The sequence below is a fragment of the Triturus cristatus genome, chromosome 4_1, assembly GCF_964204655.1.
Source record: "Triturus cristatus chromosome 4_1, aTriCri1.1, whole genome shotgun sequence".
Lineage (NCBI taxonomy): Eukaryota > Metazoa > Chordata > Amphibia > Caudata > Salamandridae > Triturus > Triturus cristatus.
The window spans coordinates 497,295,977-497,316,887 of NC_140585.1; positions in this window are offsets into that span (position 1 = coordinate 497,295,977).

The window sequence follows — 20,911 nt, forward strand, 5'->3', positions numbered from 1 at the left end:
AGGCAGTCCTCACAAAGGTCTCACACTACACAAAGCACACGCACACAGCGTTGATGAGACTCACTTGGATAACGGTGCACACAATAACTGGACAATCTTAACATAGGAATCAGGCTGCAAAAAGTACACGTACACAGCGTCGCTGATCCTCGCTTGGACTCCAGGTGCCCGCGATCACAGGGCTGCAACAAGCACACACAGACAGTGCCGCTGAGACTCTCCGGGAAACTTTTGTGTTCCTGAGTTTCTTGGGCCCTTGGGGATAAGTTACTTCAGGACACAGCACAGCAAAGTCTTTTCAAGCAGGGGGACACAGCAAAGTCCCTTTAGCCTTTCCTTGGTTAAAACAGCAAACTGCAGGCCAGCCCCAGAACACACAGCAAGGGTCAGTCCTTTCCTTCAGTCTCTTCAGTTGTTTCTTCCTTGGCAAAGGTTCCTCTTGACCACGAAGATGCTCCAGTCTTGTTCAATCTTGATCAAGCCATTCTCCAAAGTTCAGGGGCTTCAGCTCTCATAGTTATACCCCTCAATGGCTTTGAAGTCTTTGTGTTCAGGGGGGCACTGACCCTGTTCAAACCAGTTCTGGGTGCCTCCCTGCCAGTGACACCTTCTTCCTTTGATTAGTGGGGGTCTGGATTCTCAATCACTCAGCAGGAGATGGGACAATTGTTTTATAGCAGCAACCCAGGCCTCTTCACCTCTGGGGGCTTCTCCTCCCCCTACACACCAGATGCAGATCAGCCTGTTGCTGTCTCACCTCCTCCCCTGGGTCAAGACATTCCCCAGATCCTATCTCTATCAAACCCAGACAGTCAATCCACAACCAGGCAGAGACACACACAAATGTTTGAGCACAACGATCCAGCCACTTCTAAAAGAGTGGCTTCTAAACACACAATGCAAAAAACACCTTCATCAATAGATGTGCTATTACATTGTGAGTTCAGGAACACTAAACTTCACCTCTCCATCTTAAGCCTTTGGGAAGATAGGCTGGAAAACATATTACACAGCCTTTCCATTCTATCCTATGGGCAAGATGGCCTTTCAACAGTGAAAAACAAAATGGAGATTATTTCACTGTCAGGACATGGTACACAACTTAGTACATGTCCTACCTTTCACATGCACTGCACCCTGCCCAGGGGGTACCTTGGACCTAGCATAGGGGTGTCTGATGTGCACAGAAAGGTAAGGGTAAGGTCTGGCAAGTGGGTGCACTTGTCAGAACAACATGGCAGTTTAACAAACTGCACACAGGCACTGCAATGGCAGGCCTGAGTTCCCTTTTTAAGGCTACTTGTGTGGGTGGCACAATTAGTGCTGCTGGCCCACTAGTAGCATTTGCATTACCAGCCATGGCACACATAGTGCACTTTACTAGGGACTTTACTAGTAAGGCAAACATACCAGTCATGGACAACCAATTACCATTACACTTTATACAGGGAGCACTTGCACTTTGAGACTGTTAGCAGTGGCAAAGTGTCCAAAGCATCTAAGTTGGCAACACAAACTTTATCACAGCACCAAAAATAGAGGAGGTTGAGGCAAAAAGCCAGGGGTAATCACGCCAAGAAATGCCGGGTCTAACAGTCATAGTACCATGTTTGGAGCTGCTGTTCAGTCCTTTAAGGTCCCTCTAACCTGTCAGCATTGGCGTCTAGAGCCAGTACATTCTCTAGCTCGGCTCTCTATGGTGTGACATAGAGATATTTGTGTAATTCTTCATTCTCTCACCCTTTCTTTTAAATGAATACTCTCAATGAATATATTACTGGTAATTTATTTGGACAGGTAAAAAATGATAGAAAGCGAAATGCATACATGTAAATGATAGAAAATGTGTGCTTTTCCGGCATTGTTTGTGAAAATTGTGCTGAAAAATAAATGTCACCTTTTTTTTTCTTATGGAAGGTGGACAACAAACACTTCATAGAAGGGCCGAGTTGGGTGACATACCAGGAAAATAGAGCAATTTATCATGACTGCCCCTTCAGAACTTGTGGCGTTCTTCAAATTCCTGTGAAAACTGTCTTGGGAAAGGCACAATTTTTCTATGTTTTCCTAATAGACGACCCATACTGGTCAACGCTGGAAAAGGTTGAGCTCTCTTGTATTGTCTAAGCAATTCAGGGTAGATATTTACTTTGAACTGCAAATCTGCAATTCATTTTTAGCAATATTCTGAAAGGTCTATAGACTATTTTGCATGTTGGAAATGTTTGCATTGCACATTCTTGGTTAAAACCACGATTTTTACAAGAATCACCCTTATTCAACAAAAACACAATTGATAAGTGTAAGGAATACTTCAAAGAAAAAAGTATAAGGCCCTCTTTCAGAGTTTCTCGGTATTCTCTATTCCCCTGGTGACAGATGTTAGGTTCCAAAGTGAGATTCAAAGATGTGTGGTAATTCTGCACCCAGAATGGGTTGGTACTATTGCACCACAGATGGCCACACCTAAAGGGATTCAGATCTCCAAAGAAATCACCCTAAGGGCCTCAAGGCGCTGGGGGCCGTTGGGGAGATTAAGGGGGCTACTGCCCAGAGTCACATGAGCTGCCACCGGCGACTGAACCGCTCAGGAGTCAGCCGCTCTGGCCCCTGCGCCACACCTCACTCTCAGGGTGCAGTACTGTAATAATGGGGTATCCGGAGTACTTAAAAGCTCCATAGTGAGTGCCTACGTGTTTTTTGTGGGTTTGTTTTGTGGTGCGGTCCCATGATAACCTCAGACAAACAACATGCAGTGTAGCATTCTACAAACAGTTGCCGTTGTGTACAGAAATGCTCTGCAAAAGTTAAACCTGCAGGGAAACAGTCTGCAGCCATACATTTTCTAGCTTTGCCTAGGTTGATTTACAGTGAAAATGGTTTTGTTATGCTGAGAAAGTCTTTGTGCCATCCAAAGTAAATCAGGAGGTTTTGTGAAGAGGTAATATTGTAAGCCTCGCAAAAGCCCACCTCTGTCACAGCTGATCAGACGACATCGCCAGGCAACAGCCACATGTTGTATTCTTTGTGCTTTCACAATACCAGATACGTACTGACACTGTAGCTGATTCTTATATGTCAACGTTGTTTATCTATGGTAGCTGAAATACTAAGATTTCGATTCCTTATTAATGACGTCAAGTTCCACGTTCTTCATCATTTATAATTTTAGAGGCATTCTGCTGAATGGGATTATTAATTACATTGAGAAAAATGATCAGATCTCTTTGTACCATGAACAAAGAAAGCGATTGAAGGTGAGTTTCTATTCGCTTAAAATGAAATGGATCAGAATAAACAGTCAGCAGTAGAGGCCTGTGATAAAACAGAGTTTTACTCCCAGACTGTAAACAAACATTTATGAGTCATTCTAAGTTATAAAATGACTGAATTAACTCCCACCATAAGTTAGTGGTTAGGATAAGGTTTCTCTTCCGTGGGCACACGCGCACACGATATCCTAACCATGAGCCTAGTCAGTCTGCTCACGTTTACATGTCTATTGCGTTTTAAAATAGGATCGCAACATGCGGCTGAAACATAGAAAATGAAAACATTGTTAAAACAGGTGTATTGTCAGTATATTGGTTAAGGAACTGTGATTAAATGAACATAGACATTAACATTCCACAAGGACTGTCCACCGAAGATATTTACCCACTCCCAAATAAAGAATTCAGAGAGCAGTGTGCTAAATGGCGGTTCAAAATTTTAATTATTTGAAATTAGCATATACGGTAAATATCACTTTCGTGATTTCTGTTTCGACAAAAATATGTTTCCTGCAAGCATCTATTGTACACCTGTCAATATTAATCTTAGCACCATAGCTGCCTGATTTCTCCATAAAACATGTGACATCTCCAGTGACTCCTTGATTTTTTATCAATACTGCTCTCTGTTATGGACGTGTAGTATAATACGGCTTCTCTCTCAAGCGTGGGCTTAAATGCTTTAGTATTTAAGGCCATATATTGCAATCTCCGTCTGAAAGGATATTAATATCCATGTAAGCCCAATACAGATTTCAAGCAATATCAGAAAGCGCAGCCACTTTCCATTTTGAGATGTTGTGGGCATTTGAAATATATGTAATACAAAATGTAAAATACAAACCCCATCAGGGAGTGTATTCTGTTTCCCATGGAGACAGAATCCATGGTAGCCCAAAAAACATTACTCTTTCTTTGAAGCATCAATAAAATGACATCAGGTACTTTCACATGATCTTCAACTCACAGGTTGCAGGGGTTGTGTAATTATACGCACTATATGCTATATATACCACAAGTACGTGCTAGGATCCTGGCCACCATATAGAAGTGTTGTATCCGACATCTTTGGCATGGTTTTTCCCAAATGTTTTGCCTTCCACCCTCCAGTTTTGCTGACTTTAGGACTCTGCACACGTTACCTCTGCCAGCCAGCGCTAAAGTGATTGTGCTCTCTCCTTTAAACCTGGAAGAATTGGCTTACACCCAAGTGCCACATTTAATGTACTTGTACGTCCTTATTTTTTAAGTTTAAATTTTATTGAAGAATAGATTGCAGCATACAAGGAAGTAACATTATATAGGATAAATCACAGCTTAATGAATACTCTAAATTTTACAACAGACAAAAAACCTATGAGTGAAAGAAAAAGGTGCGGCAAAGGAGGGAGAGAGGGGATAGGGAGAAGGAAAATCCTGTATGGGTAGAAGAAACCATTAGAGCCTGAAACTCTATTGCATAAACAAGCAAACTAGTGAATATACTGTAATTATAAATTCATAAAACGCAATACTGAAAAATAAAAAGGAGCAATAACGAAATATACACTTAGCACTGAGTTAAAGAGACAACATAAGATTTATGGAGGTTTTCTGACTTTATCTGGAGTATTAACTATAGTGGCGGAATTAGAGGCTATATCAGTTAGGTAAGAGGATAAAGGAAGCCATAAAAGATCCCTTTTAATAGATAAAGATATGGGAGAAACATTGCTTGTGTCCAGTCTATGATTAAAACAAACAGCATTCCACCAGGCATTGAAAGTGACTTTGTCAGATTGCTTCCAATTGGAAGCTATTAAATGTAGGGCTATAGCTAATAGTAAGTCAATTAAATTGGGAGTAGGATGTGACCAGGAAGGTGATAAGGAGCCTAAAAAGACGTTAAATAGGGAAAATGGAATGTGGGTATTGGAAATTTTATTAATTTGGGACCAAACTAGAAACCAAAAACGGGACAGGGAGGGACATTCAAAGAGCATATGTTTTAAATCCGCTGAAGCCCTTTCGCATGTCCAACAGGCCGAAGAATATTCTGTAGAAAAAGAAGCTAATTTCAAAGGGGTTAGAAGGAGGCGTTTGTAAACAAAATAAAGAGTTTCAGAAGTATTCGCTGCCCTAGATGTCTTATGAATCTTTAACCATAATTTATCTCAAAATGCGATAGGCCAACACTCCCCAAGATCCTTTTCCCAAGCCAATTCAGCCTTCCCCTTGACTCTATCAGAAGAGAAAAACAAAGTTCTATATAAAGAAGAAGCTGATGAATTAGAAGATAATAAAGGAAAAAGATTGGAACATTTGGAAGGGATATTGGGACTAGGCGGTAGGGAAAGAAGATATTGTAAGAGAGGAGGAAGAAGAGAGTCATATTGAGAAGGATAGCAGAGTATTATTTGATACCAATTGTGAAATCCAGAATAAACCTTTGTGTCTCCAAGATTTCCAATAGATAGTCCGACCCTTGACACGTAGTAGAAGATTATTCCAGATAGGTTGTTGGTCTAACGAAGAAAGAGAGGGATACGAGGATGGAAGTAATGGCATTAATATTTTACGTGATTGAGAAATAACTTGAGAGCGAAAAGAAGAAATAGTGTTAGTAAAAGTAAGAGATTCATGAAAGTTGAAAGGAGTCAGAAAGTGTTTTTCAATATTCAACCAAATAGGGGGATGAACATATTGATCTGGAGAAAGCCAACGAGAGGATTGTCTGAGAGAAAAGGCATAATGATAGGATTTAAAATCAGGGAATTTGAGACCACCAGAGTTTTTGTCAGCTTTAAGGGCGTTGAGAGCAATTCGAGGAGTCTTATTTTTCCAGAGGAATTTATTTAATAAAGAATCAATTTTTTTAAAGTAAAAACCAGGGATATGTACCGGGATCATAGGCAAAAGATAGAGAACTAACGGAGAAAGCATCATCTTGATAGAGTCCATACGCCCCCACCATGAGAGGAAGAGTGGATGCCAACGATCAATAGATATAGATACATTTTTTGCAAGATTATCAAAATTTTCTTTCAAGGTTTCTGGGATAGTAGGAGAGAACCATAAACCTAAATATTTTATTTTAGAGGTTTTCCAGGAGAAGCCAGTGGAGACAAAATCCTGTTTTAAACAGAGAACATTTAATGGAAGAACCTCACATTTATCTGAATTAAGGCGGTATCCAGAAAGTTGAGAAAAAGTATCAACTTGGGAAAGAAAGGCTGGAAGAGAAGTAGTCGGATTTGAGCAATAAAGAAGAATATCGTCAGCATATACCGACATTTTAACATAAGTAGAGGTCAATTTAAAACCAGTGATTCTATCGTCTAACCTAATTTTCGTTAGAAAAGGTTCTAACGCGATTATGAAAAGAAGAGGGGATAGAGGGCATCCTTGACGAACACCTCTAAAAAGATGGAAGTAGTCAGAGGTTTTCCCATTAACAAAAATAGAGGCCTTAGGGCCAGAATATAATAAAGAAATAAGAGAAATCAAATTAGGAGGGAAACCAATCCATTAAAGAGCGTGAAACATAAAATCCCAACTGATTCTATCGAATGCCTTTTCCGCATCCAAAGCTATTGCGGCAATGGGATAGTCGAGAGAAGAGGCCTTACTTAAAATGTTAAAAAAGACTCTGGAATTATCTGAAGACAAACGACCTTTGACAAATCCTGATTGCTCTGGGACAATAAGGTTCGGGAGAATGGGATCAATACGAAGAGCAAGAATCTTAGCGAAAACCTTATAATCTAAATTTACTAGGGAGATCGGACGATCATTTTTACAAAAAGCGGGATTCTTGTTCTCCTTGGGAATAAAACAAATCATAGCTTCTTGAAAAGACCCTGAAGAGGAACCATCCTTGACAAAAGACTGATAAAGCAATAATAGATGCGGAAGTAATAGGGACGAGAAGTGAGCATAAAATTTGATAGTAAATCCATCAGGACCAGGTGCTTTACCTCTTTTCAGTACAGACACAGCATGCTTAATCTCAGCTAAGGTAATGTCTGTTGCTAACAAGGAAAAATCAGTATCATGCGAAGGGGGGAATTTATTGATTGGAAGAAAGAGGACAGTGCATCTGAAGTTGGCTGATGTTCTGGTGTATACAGATTTTTGTAAAATGAAACAAATTCATTTAGAATGTCCTTATCTCTAAACAACAAATCTCCTACATTGTTACGTATGGAGTCTATTTTAGTCCGTTCGCGACTGATTTTTAAATAATTTGCAAGCAATTTGCCCATCTTATTCTGGTCTCCATAATAACGGGCACTACTTTTTAAGAGATAAGAGGATGCGGCTTCTGTAGAAGACTTATTAAAAGAGATTTTTGCTTCAATAAGATTCTTTAACGATGCTTCAGAATTAGAGCGATAATAACAATATTCAAGTTGCTTAATCGTGGCTAGTAACTGAATATTTTTAGCTTCAAAAACTTTTTTCTTTCGTGAAACAACATTTATGATAAATCCTCTCGCTGAAGCTTTAAAAGAATCCCAGATCATTCCAGGAGATGCATCCGGAGTGGAATTAAAAGAAAAGAATTCAGAAGCAAAGGAAGTGAATTGGCTTGTGAAATTTGGGTCTGATAATAACATGTTATTAAAACGCCATCTACCAGCATTAGGGGAAAAGGGCAGCAAATCAAAATCTACAAAGACTGGGGCATGATCTGATATGAGGACAGAACCTATTTCAGCATGAGAAATATGTTGGGATAACGGTTTACTGAAAAAGAGATAATCTATCCTAGATTGTGAATGGTGAGGAGGAGAAAAGCAAGTGTACTCTTGTAAATCTGGGTTACAAAGTCTCCAACTGTCAATTAAAGCTTTACGACGTATGGCGGAAATGAATTGTGAGTGCATCCTGGTATTAGAAAATTTTACAGAAGAGCGTCTATCTAATATGGGGTCTACAACCTGATTACAGTCACCTCCAAAGATAACATAGTCATCATCTATCAGAAGAAGTTTGTCAGAAATCTGAGTCCAAAAAGTATTATCCACATTAACAGGTGCATAAAGATTAAATAATACTAAGGGTATTTGATCAATAAGTAATTTAACAATTACCCAGCGACCATCTGGGTCGTTTCCCTGAGATATAACTGAAAACTGATGTTTCTTATGACATAGAATCGATGCACCATTCTTCTTTCCTAGGGCCGGGGAAGAAAAAACATGACCCACCCAACATCTTTTTAGCTTAGCTGCTTCAGCATCTGATATGTGAGTTTCTTGTATTAGAGCAATATCCGTTTTCAATCTAGATAAATGGGTTAACACGCGTTGTCTTTTGATAGGGTTATTAACTCCTTTAACATTCCAGGTTACAACTCTAAAGGCAAACCATTAAAAAGAACATGCACAAGTATAATGAAAACATTTAAAAAATATCTAGCAAAGAAAATATGAGCAATCAATATGCAAACAATATAAGAGTTCAGATTCTTATTACCTAATAGACAGAAAACAGGGAAAGAAGGATTGCGAACTATATTCAGGATAAGGGAGAGGAACAGGATATGTATAAAAGGAGAGATGACAAAAGGAGTATAGTTTAGAGTAGAAACTAAGATACCGTAAAAGAAAAAGGGGAGAAAGAAGGAAAAGGAGAAGAGAGAAAATGTCTGAGGGAGAAGAAAACAGCGAACAAAGAAGTGATTAAATATTAACAATTGACAGAGAAAAAAGACAACAAAAAGACATACCACATGAAAACAATGAGACTGGGGATGGTGGAACCACATGAGGAAATCAGCACACCAAACCGAAGACTCCACAGGAATGCGCAGGGGGAGAACAACCTCCAAGTGAGTATGAAGAACACACAAGTCAAGGGTCACAAAACCGCGCCTAAAAGAATACAAAAAGAGATAATATTAAGAACTAAAATCACAACAGAAGACAAGCAAATATAAAGCACAAAATATATATTACAAAAGACCAAGTACGGAATACAAAATACTAAATACAAAATACAAAAGGGAGAGTAAAACAGAAACGACATCAGCACGGAATATCATTCCAATATAGAAAAAGCACTTTATGCTCAATAATTAAACTCAGGGGATATCCATCAGTTCATTTGTACAAGAGTCCAAGAATTGTTGAAGCACAGCCGGGTCCTCATAATTCGTTGTCTTATTGTTATAAGACACTTTAAACAAACATGGATGAAACAGACCATAACGAGCATTCAAAGAATGAGGAGCAGGTCTCATCTCCAAAAACTTCTTGCGGCGGTCTGCAGTAATTTTGGCGTAGTCCTGAGCAAAGAAAAGGTTAGAGCCATGCCAAGTAATTTTCCCTTTCTGCTTAGCAGCCTGAAGAACTTTGAGTAAATCTGTATATTCTAAAAAATACAGAATAACACCCCTGGGTTTTGATACAGAGGAAGAAGAAGCACTAGATGAACGAGAAATTGGACCCAGGCGATGCGCTCGTTGGATGTTCAAAGCTGGAGAGCTTGGGAGACCAAGTAGCGTAGGTAAAAACGTTTGGAAAAAGGATACGGAGTTTGATCCTTCAAGACCTTCTGCAAGACTGTAAATGTGTAAGTTATTACGCCTGCTTCGGTTTTCTAAATTTTCCACTTGTAGCTTGAGGCTCTGAATTTCTCTGTGCATACTAGGAACTTGGTCAGTGAAAACTTGAACTGACGCAATTGTCTTTTCAAGACGCTCAACCTTTTGTTCAGTATGCGACCAGTTGTCTTCAAGACATTGAAGTCGGGCATTTGTTTCTGCCATGTAGGGTTTGAGTGAACGGATTTCCTCTAATAAAAGCTCCATAGAGATGGAGGATGTTGTATTTGTAGGAGAGGGAGGATTCGCTTTCACTCGTTTTCCAGATGTAGAAGCAGAAGAAGAAGGTAATTTCGCTGAAATTTTTGAGCCTGGACGCGAAATATGAGGAGAGGAGCATTTTGCGGCAATAGAGTCATTGGGTGAATCTTCCAAATTCTCCTGCAAGACACTAAAGGGGTTAGCATCTTCCAAAGGCACGTTGGCAGCATTAACCTGCTGAGAGGAACTCCGGTTACCGCGCGGCATTGCCATTGAGAAAATGAGGTTTAAATATGATAATTAAATAACAATTCAAGAAGTAAGTCGGATATTTGACAAACGTGAATTGCAAATGCTGCAGTAAAAATTCCCAAGACCTACTGTTCCAAAACAACAGTCCACGAAAAAGAATGCCACAAAGGGTGAGCGACGTGGCAAAACTGGATGTAATAGTACCTTATCCGTCGTTTCCACAAAACAGGGCTAAAAATACTTGAACAGGGAGGAGACCACAGTAGAAACGACTTTTCCCCTCAAATTGATAAGCAAAATAAGCGACTTGCAGAAATTTGAAGACCGAGGAAATCTACTTTGTAGCGTAGGAAAATAATGAGGTGAAGGCTAGTGAGGAGAGTCCCCCATCAAAAATGGCAGTTAGATGAACTTACAGCTGAAAATAGAGCAAAGTCAGTCAGAAAAGAGGTTTCCATTACTTAAAAAAACAACAATGAAGGCAAATATTCCAACATAAAGGCACTTGACAAATCTATGTCGTCGTGAAGCTGAGTGGAAAATATGCAGCGTTCACTGAGAGGAGAGTATGCAGCGTTCACTGGGGGAGGCAGAGAGCACAAAATGGCGGCCGCACCTCAAGCGCGAACCGCTGAAAGTGCAACAGTGAAAAAAGGACTATTTTGCTCACCCCAGTGAAGCATGAAGACAGCAGATGAAGCAGCAGGCATTCCGCCGATGATCTATGCGGTTTTGAGGCAACGCTAGTCGCTAGGAGCACTTGAAGAACTCCCGTCGCGGCTACGTTCCCACGGAGCTCTCCGGAGCAGCGGCCATTTCCTTCGGCGCCGAAACCACGCCCCTCCGTACGTCCTTATTAAAGTGGTACTGCAGGCACCCTGGGCCTGTAAATTAAATGTTTCTAGTGGGCCCGCACCACTGATTGTGCCACCTACTCAAATCGCCCTGTAAATATGTCTCAGGTCTGCTACTGCAGGCTATGTGTGCAGTTTGTAAACATCCATTTCGACCTGACAAAATAAACCTTTCGCCAGGCCTAAACCTTCCTTTTAAATACATATGTCAGCCGTAGGGTAGGCCATCAAAAGCCCAGAGGGCAGGGTGCTGTGTGTTTAAAAAGTTGAACATGTACTTTTAAGCTTTACATGTCCTGGTAGAGAAAAACTCTCTAATTCATTTTTTACTATTTCAAAACCTACCTCTCCCGTAGGATAACATTTAGTAAGTGATAACGTTTGATTGGGTCACACTTAAGTATTCTTTAAACTGCTTTTCACACATACATGCAACACAATATGAGTCCTAGGGCCCTTCCATTGGTTAGGAACCATTCTATCTGTTACCATCAAATGTGGGATTATCATGCATGTTCATTTGTTTCAGTCTCGGATGGAGAGTATGGTGTACTTTCCAGATGACGACCAAAACCATTGCAATGTAATTTGTTTTAACAATGACATCATCCATGCTTGTATGCCCCTTTACTCGATGGAGAATAGTGTTTTCTCTCCTAAAAGGTCAAGTCTCATCTTATATAAAACTTTTACAATTGAAAAAATATTGGTTACAACCATATGATCCTATGTTTCCTCACTATAAATTGTTAAAATTGCATGTTGCTCTATTAACATTGTTATTTTTATACCTTGAATGCACAATGTTTTCAAACACTGGTCATAATGTATCATGACCTGTATGTTTTACTTTTTCTAGATGGAGTGAGGATAATATACAAATGTTTTGACAATATGAAAATGGTACACTTTAAACAATTGAGACTTCCTCTCCATAGATCTTGAAAAATTGCCGTGAATTTAAGCGCTATGGGAATCTTTACTCATCCCCTTTCTTTTGAATGGAGTCAGTGGCTTAACTAGGGTGTTTTTTCACTAGACATGCACCATTAGTCAGATACAGCACTCCAGCCGTGATGAGCACACTGTCTGTCGTTAAGCAGGTTCTCGCCACAATCCCGAAGGTGCCCGTAGTCACGTTTTTTTAGGTCGAGCATTTGAGACCTCTTGTATATACTTTAGCATATACTTATACGTGTATGTACTTTGTGGGCTCTGGAGATCAGTCATAGGACTTGTCTGCTTCCGCTTTTTGGTTCTGGATTATGGGTGAGTTCCAGATCCCTTGTGGATCACTTACATTTTACTTCAGGAAATGACCGCTCAATCCTATGATGTTAACGCATGTCTCTCTTTAGATTTTGACTGGGTGGGTGGATATTGGACTATGTGTCACTTTTAAGAAATAGAAACAAGTTTTCGGCTTTGGATTAAGCTTGTGTCCCTAATCCCCTTTGGATCCCTCACATTTCACTCCAGGAAACAACTGCTCAATACATATATGTAACCGCATATATTTTAATTTATAGATCAATTTGGTTGGCAACCATGATATGCTTCTGGCTTTGACTAACGCTTATATGTGGACTCCATCCAGGCAAGGAGGAGTGTCTTTCATCAACTCTTACGTTTTGGTGAGTCACCATATGGCCCCCTATTTTTTTTTATAATAGCAGAGAGAGTTTTATGTCCAGACACACCTTACTCATTATAGAATATACTCTCTTACATAGGCTGTCTACATAATTTAGACCTGTCCTAAGGAAGACCCAACGTGATGTCGGGAGAAGTGCAGCAGAGTGGCTGACTCCAGAGGGTGGGGAGCACGGTTTGATCCCTCGCAGCATCTCGGCATCATATGACTCTGGGTAATAGCTCACTTAATCTCCCCGATGGCCCCCTGCGCCTTAAGCAGTGATATGTTTGTGCTTTACAAATATGGATTATTATTATTATTCTTTATTATGTACATTTAATAATACACACACCTGGGGTTGAAACGTCCACGCGTAATCAGTCCACGTCCTCAGTCACTTCACCTTTTAATTAATGCCAATGTTTAAAAAGGGTGGCTGTTGAACTCCATATATTTAATGAGGACGATATCTATTTACATGTATTATGTATGTTTTGATTAATTTTGTGTTTGTTTGTAAATTTGTACAGAATATTGCTGCACTTTATGTCACATTAGTCATTTAATTTTTGTTGTTTGTCCTGTGTTTTATTTTTGCAAAAGCCATATATAATAGAAGATGTTTAAATGAACTATATATATATCACATACTGAGTATGTCTTTCGTGTGTTTTGACTTGCATTTTTTTCCAAAATAGATTGATCAAAAACTGTTAGGCTTAACATTTATTTATTTTGATTAATTGTCATTTACACTAAGCAATTGTATGACCCAATGGAACACATTGTTGACTATACTACTTGTACCCAGTTCCATAGGGTTACCCAATTAACTTTAATGGTTAACTTTTAATCAGGATCAGTTAGGAAAGAGATGTTTGGGATCTGAGGAAGTGTAATTTAAATTAATCTTTAATTGTAAGGTTGCAGTTTCGCCCCAAATTCTAAGAATACCACTTTTCCAAGGTTAACATTGAGTTACCGTTTTACATTTAATAGGTGATAACTTTCAATTTGGAGCAGGTGTACAGGCTGAGTTTGGTGTCTAAAGAGATATCATTAAACACCATCTCTAATGGCAAAGTCAGATTTATAAGCACAATTCCGAAAAATGCCACTTTTAGAAAGTTTGCATTTTTTTGTCTTAACCATTTGGTGTCTGCTACTGGGTCACACAAATAGGTGTAGCTGGGAGTTTGTCTTTGTCCATTGCTCCCAGACAGTGAGAGAAAGGGACAAAAGGTGTTGACAGGATGAGCCGCTCTGAGTTTTTGAGGGGGGGGGGAACGGTCATCCACACTTGGACATCACAAAGGCTCTGCCTGAGAACTCCCACAAAGGGTTTGACACTGGTCTTTTGTGACCGCAGACGGTCTGAGGTCAGGACAGGGAGGAAGCAGATGCCTGACACCTCAGGGAGGTGAAAACATCTAGAAGTTTTCCCTACTTCAAAGTGGGCAAGAGGTACAACTATCGGACCCTTAGACCCAGCTCTTTAAGTGCACACCTGGACCTGTGGGAAAACTCAGAAGAAGTGTCGTAAATAAAATATTACGCTCCCATAATTTCTATAATATCAATATGATCATGCATAAAGCAAGAGGCTGAGTCTGTGGTATCAGGTTCAAAAGGGCTTTATTCCAATAACTCGAGTTAAAGGGAGAATAGCTCCATCACCACAAGGGATCAGGAAGGGACTCAAAGTATTCTCAGAATATCCTCAATATTCTCAAACTTTATTCACAGAGTACAGTATATATACATTCTATATTATACGTAAGCAGAAGAGCAAGAAAGAATGAGATAAGAGCATGTGGGCGTGTAAGTAGGCGTGAAGGTGGGCGTCCATGTGGGCGTCCACTTGATGATAATAGGTAATTTGTCATAGGTGGGTGGATACCTGGAGGGGGTTGCGTGATCAGCTGGAATTGTACTGGAACTTTGCCTTACTTGTGCTCAACTCGAGCATGACGTGGGGAAGGGTTGCTGTGCAACCGGGGAGTCTGGAAGTGAGGACTCCAGTGGGGCCTTCAGTGTCAGGAAGACCAGCACATCTTGTTTTATCTGATATCCGATGTCTGGAGCAGGGACTGATTTGTGACATAGGTTGCCCACCACCAAGAGCCGATGTGGCATCTATTTCTTCATTTACTTCATTTACTGCAGAGGCCTTACATGGGGGCTATGGGCTTCTTACTGACGTGAGCTTTGCAATCTCACAGAAAGAGACAGAAAGGCTAGGCTTTCTCCTTTGCAGATGGGTTATGTTTATCCCTCCTTCTCCAGGCAGGAATGCGGCTCTGTAGGAGTAAGCAGATAACCGTGCTCAATACTGTTTCGGCACCTTTGACAGGGCCCCTTTGGCTGAGGCCCAAGTGTGCAAGGCCAAGGATACGCAGCTGCAGCTTTCTGAGCGTCTGAGGCCTGAAACCTCTTTTCGGGTCTGGCTGAGCCACAAAACACGGGTTTACATGTGGTGCAGGAAAACATGATGCAAAACGTGTAGGCCTCAATACAGATTTGTTGTTTCTCTCATGGGAGACTGGATGATGGCAGGCCACGTTATAGCATAAGCATCATGATAGAAAGGCCATGGAGGGGAAATGCATAGGTTACATGCATGTGCACATAAGCGTTGGGGGGGCACATGGGGACATATATCCCTCATAATTTTTTATTTTCCTCATTCCCTCCTTGTCCCCTAGTGGACCCTTCATGTCACATCTATTCTCATGAGACAGTCGATCTGTTCTTGCAGCATTACTTTTCCATTTTCAATGCTCTGTAAATGGGGATGTGGAACACATGCAGTAGCACACAGGCCGCAAATGGCCTGGCCACACTGCAGACATAGGCAACAACTGAATATCATTAGTAGTATTAATCCACAGACGGTCAACACTTTCCATCCCCATGCCGATATTACTCCCCAGAGCCAACTGGACCAAGTCCACGTGCCTGGGTCTTGATGTATGTTTTGGGCAATCTTGTGGAGCCTTGTTATTGCTTTGTATACAGACGGTGCGTTATTAGGAATAAAAGAAATGATATGTAGTACGTCCCACCCCAGTCTAAGGGCAGCTGCACATAGGCTGTCTGGCCACAAATAAAGTAGGTGTGTCGTGATGCTCTGAAATAGGACACTCGCTGTGCCCCAAATGTACTGAGCCTTCTTTTCTGACACACAAGTTCCCTTTTACTGGCAGGACTGTAATTGAGGATGGACCTAAATTGTGTATGGGCTTGACATTCAACACTATAAAGTCGAGGGTCGCATTTCCTTGCTGGTACTCTTCATTTTCTAGATCTGTACCTTTTCTTTGGGGAAGACCTTCTTCATCTGGGAAACATGCTTCATTCATGACTTTATTCAAGTTACCCCATACCCAGTCGCCCCTACACTCCTTGTCTTGACATTCTTTGGCATTACCGTTGATGGATGTCATTAAGGCAAACCATGCTCCGCAAGAATCATTATGGGAGAATGGAAAAAGGAAAAGAGGCAACACTTCCTTCACCTTCTGATACGGGGGAAGTCGGCCACAGACCCAGCAGTCTGTAGCATTGCTAGCCTGATGTGAATGGTGCAGCATCTGAATAAAGGTATTGTTGCGTAAGGCAAGTCGATATGATAGTTCATGGGATGGCAGATCACTAAATGTGTGCTTTATGGTATCATTAGTGGAGGAGTGTAAGAGTGAAGCAATAGGAGGAAAAATAGCATGTAGTATTAAGCTGATACATATTATCGTGATGCACAGAAGAGATAGAAAAATCAAAGTCACTATACATCTACCACGTAATATTTTACAGTATTTGCTTTTTATCTTGCTCTTTTTATCAATGTTATTGTCCAAGATCTTATGCAAGCCAGAATACATGTTCAACCGCTTCACCACCTAGTGGACTTAATTGATCAAACGGGTTCTGACTTATTAGATCTAAGTTTAGCTTTGTACTCCTGCTGCGGAGTCTCCTCTAGTAAAGGGGGCTCAAAGTCCGAAAAGTTAGTGTCCTTTTTGAAAGAATTGTTATTCCCGAAGTAGCGTTTACAATGATGAAGATGAAACCATCCTTTCCGTCCTTCGACTTTAACGACTTTGGCGCCTTCCACCTCGGCTCAAGAGGGCTCGATCTATCAAAGTTCCTTATTAGCGATGGAGTGTCCCTTGACCTGGGTGTTGTCAGGGAAGGCGGCAGCAACCTGCGAACGACAAGAGAGTAGTGCAGACATCAAGGAAGCCAGGTAATCTGTCAGCATGTTACTATCAACATCAGTAATCTTTTTAGGCATTGGAGTGCCCCACATATTCGGTGGTCTACCAAAGACCACTTCATAGGGAGATACGCCTGTTCTAGAATGGGCTACCATTCGCATGTAAAGGAGGGCAACCGGCAGGGCTACCATCCAATCTACACCTTTGTCTGCGCAAATCTTTGCTGCATTTATCTTTAATGTCTGATTGTGTCTTTCTACAAGGCCTGTTGCTTCAGGATGTCGCACACAATGGAACTTCCAGGTATACCCTAACAGAAGGGACACCTGCTTCATGAGTACCAGGACATATTTGTAACCTCTACATCTGTTTATTTGGATATAATCCATTTGGAGCACTTCAAAAAGGTGGTCAGGTGGATGGAATCCACCTTGTTCCATCGGAATGCCTTTACCTGGATTGAATTGGCAACAGATCATACATGTTCTGACCTTTTGTTTCGCTGCTGCACGCAGGTGCTTGTTGAACCATATATTCTGTAAGCTGTCTAGCATTGCTTTCTCTCCTAAGTGTGCAGGACTATGTGCGGTATTTATGATCACTTGTACCATCGAATCAGGAAGAAACCATGTTGTTTTGCCCTTAGTCATCCAACCCTGATCAGTCAGTACCCCTCCTTGTTCCGACCATTTCTTTAATTCGTCTAGAGTAGCATGTGTCTGTATGTCTTGTACATCCCTGAAAGGATCCCTGACTGTCATGGCTTTGGACATTGATGGTATCTGTGAGTTCGCTAGTGGGGTCTGAGCTGTCTGTTTAGCAGTTCGGTCTGCCAGATCATTGCCTTGAGAAATGGTATCTGTGGCTTTAGTATGTGCTTTGCATTTCAGGATAGCTATGGCTGTTGGTAAATGTATCGCTTCCAGAAGGGCTTGAATAAGGGGGCCATGCTGTATCTTGGCCCCGTGAGAGGTCAAGAAACCTCTTTCTCTCCACAGAATCGGTGTAAATGTTTACTCTCAGGTGCTTAGCTCTTATGCATGCTTGTGTCAGGGCGATGAGCTCTGCTGCTTGTGCTGACAGTATGTCTATTCTTTTAGTCTCTATGATTTCAGTAGCAGTGGTCACTGCATACGCTGCCACTAATTCTCCCGCCCCCGTCCTCATGCATGAGCCGTCAACATATAGTGTTAGGTCAGGGTCTGGGATTGCAACATCTGTCAAGTCTTGTCTTGGTTTAGTCACGGTATGTATTACTTCAACACAGTCATGTGGGGAAACGTTTTCTGTACTGGAGGGCAAAAGAGTAGCAGGATTCAGTATGTTGCATCGTCTGATCTCTATGTGTGGTTGAAATAACGTCAGCTCATAACCTGTCAGTCTCGCTACAGTCAGGTGTTGTGTTTGTGTCCGGTTCAAGAGAACCTCCACTGCGTGCGGTACTTGTACTGTCAGGGGGTGGCCCAGCACTATTGAGTCACTTTGTCTTATGGCTAAGGCCGTTGCTGCAACAGATTTTAAGCACGCAGGCAAAGCCTGTGCTACTGGGTCCAATGTACTAGAAAAATAAGCACAGGGCTTGTGTTTTCCTGCATGATCTTGTGTTAGGACAGAGAGTGCTGTTCCATCCCGCTCTGTCACAAAAAGCATAGAAGATTTGTTGTAATCAGGGATCGCTAAAACTGGTGCTTGACATAAAGCTCTTTTTAATTTTTCAAATGCCACAGTGTGTTCTTGTGTCCAAGGGAGGACTTTAGTAGAAGCTGCCTCCTGTATCGTCAACTGTATTAGGGGCTTGGCTATGTAAGCATACTGGGGAATCCACTGCCTGCAATATGAAGTGAGGCCAATGAATGCACGTACTTCCTTTTGTGTCTTGGGCTGTGAAAGACCAGAAATCAATTGAATACGTTCCGGTGCCCACAACTAATTCCCCTGAAAGATCACAATAAAACATGAGAAAAGGGGAAAGCACCATACCTATTTCCTCGGCTTAATTTCTAAGGGGGCTAATTTCTAAGGGGCTTAATTTCTAAGGGGCTAGCGGGAAGCGAACCTCCTCAGGAAGCCAATATTCTCCTCCTTCCCCCCTTTTGACAGGAGGAAATCTGAAACAGATTTCACTGCTGTCAAACACCATCAAACCCTGTGTCTTGTTAACACAATCCCTGTGTGTAGCAACTGGGCGTAAGCAAAATTATAGGAGATACACAGCGCATTTGAAATGGCGAGAAATCCTTCCAGCAAATGTACAAACTTCATTGTGTGAGCTCATAGGCTGGCCAAATGACATCTCATATGCAAATGTCCCTATTATGTGAACCTACACCAACCTGCAGTCAATATTAATGCTAGGAGGCCCTAATAGGAATGCTAAGCTTCCTAAATATTTGGAAAACCAAGTTTAAGAACATTTATTAATGTTGATAATTTCATAATTAATAATTTATCTGCTAAAGAAACCAGTCATTTTGCAATAATTTCCACCTATACAATAAGCTGTATCCCTCGCCTTTCATATTCAAACGTCTCCCTTCAGAAGCCCAAACCCAATAGCCTAATTTAAAAACATGTCAACTTTTGGCGCCACCATTTACAAGAATGAGCTTACTAAAGCAAACTTTAAAAAGGAAATCCTGTCAGATATTTTCTCATTATCCTAAATACCGAGCCTCATTTGAGGAAACCCCTTTACAACTGTCTAAAAGGCAGAGTTGTCACTCTGGGGTGGCAGTCCTTATTTAAAACAGGCATTTCAAGAGTTAAGATGCGAGTGTACAGATCATAATGGTTCCTTAATGTCCAATCTGGAAACATATGACCGAGGCTGCCTGTCTATAAGAGAAGGGCAGTGATGTGAAACATATTTTAGCCTTTTGTTTTATTCATCTCCAATACCAATTAGACATACACTGATAACGTGTTGTCTGCTATTTTGACAGCATGATAATGTTAATATCATGACTGTGAAATTTAGTAATTGTGAACAAGTTCCAGTCAAGCGCCGCGCAAAGATCGACGTCGTCACGACCATCTCTGTACCGCACAGGACAAAAACAAAACATATATAAAATACATATGCCAAGCCATCAGTATACCAAGTACAGAAAGCATAGACAAATTTATAATAACATATATCAATGAGCAGTGATGCGCAATTTCCGTACCTACAGCTCAGAGGCGAACATTCTGGCCTGCTTAATTTGTCAGGCTTATAATCAATAACTGATTTTCCTGCCCTATTCACCCCCATCTGACAGTAGGTCATCTCAATGATGACCAGCTGTCAGTTGAACTGACTGTGTTATTTCTGACACACAGGACCAGCAAGAATAATCAAAAATGAAAAACACACGAACATTTCTTTTTGGAAAGGTGTTATGCATCTTTTTCAACACAATGTACCCTCATTTCCTATTTGAAGGCGCGTATCTCATGTGTCTTCTCATACCTGTAAACCTTTGATCATTTTGCCAATCCAACTGGTGGCAACTTTTGGGCCACAATTTAAAAGCGTCCGAATTTGAAAATCGTTGTTATACAGGCAGATAGCCCTTAAAATTTCAAGCAAGAGCATCATTTTACTATTTCTCTAGAAGCAATGTAACATTTGCTAAAAAATAAAACAAAACCTCCCCATAGACATTTCCTCGGGGCACTGGTTTTGCACAGAATAGAACAAAGGAACGTTTCTCGACTTACATTTCTCAGCTGCCCTGTCATATCAGAGAAGCCAAAAATAGCCCCTCAGCGCGGCTTGAGCCTGGGCTGCCAGCCATTTTATTCTTTCTTTTATCTACTCCTGGCCCTCAAGGCTCTCCGGCTGTAGGCATTACACAGATGCAATGTCAGAGAAGCTTTCTAAGCAGTGCCTCCGTTCTGCTCCTTTA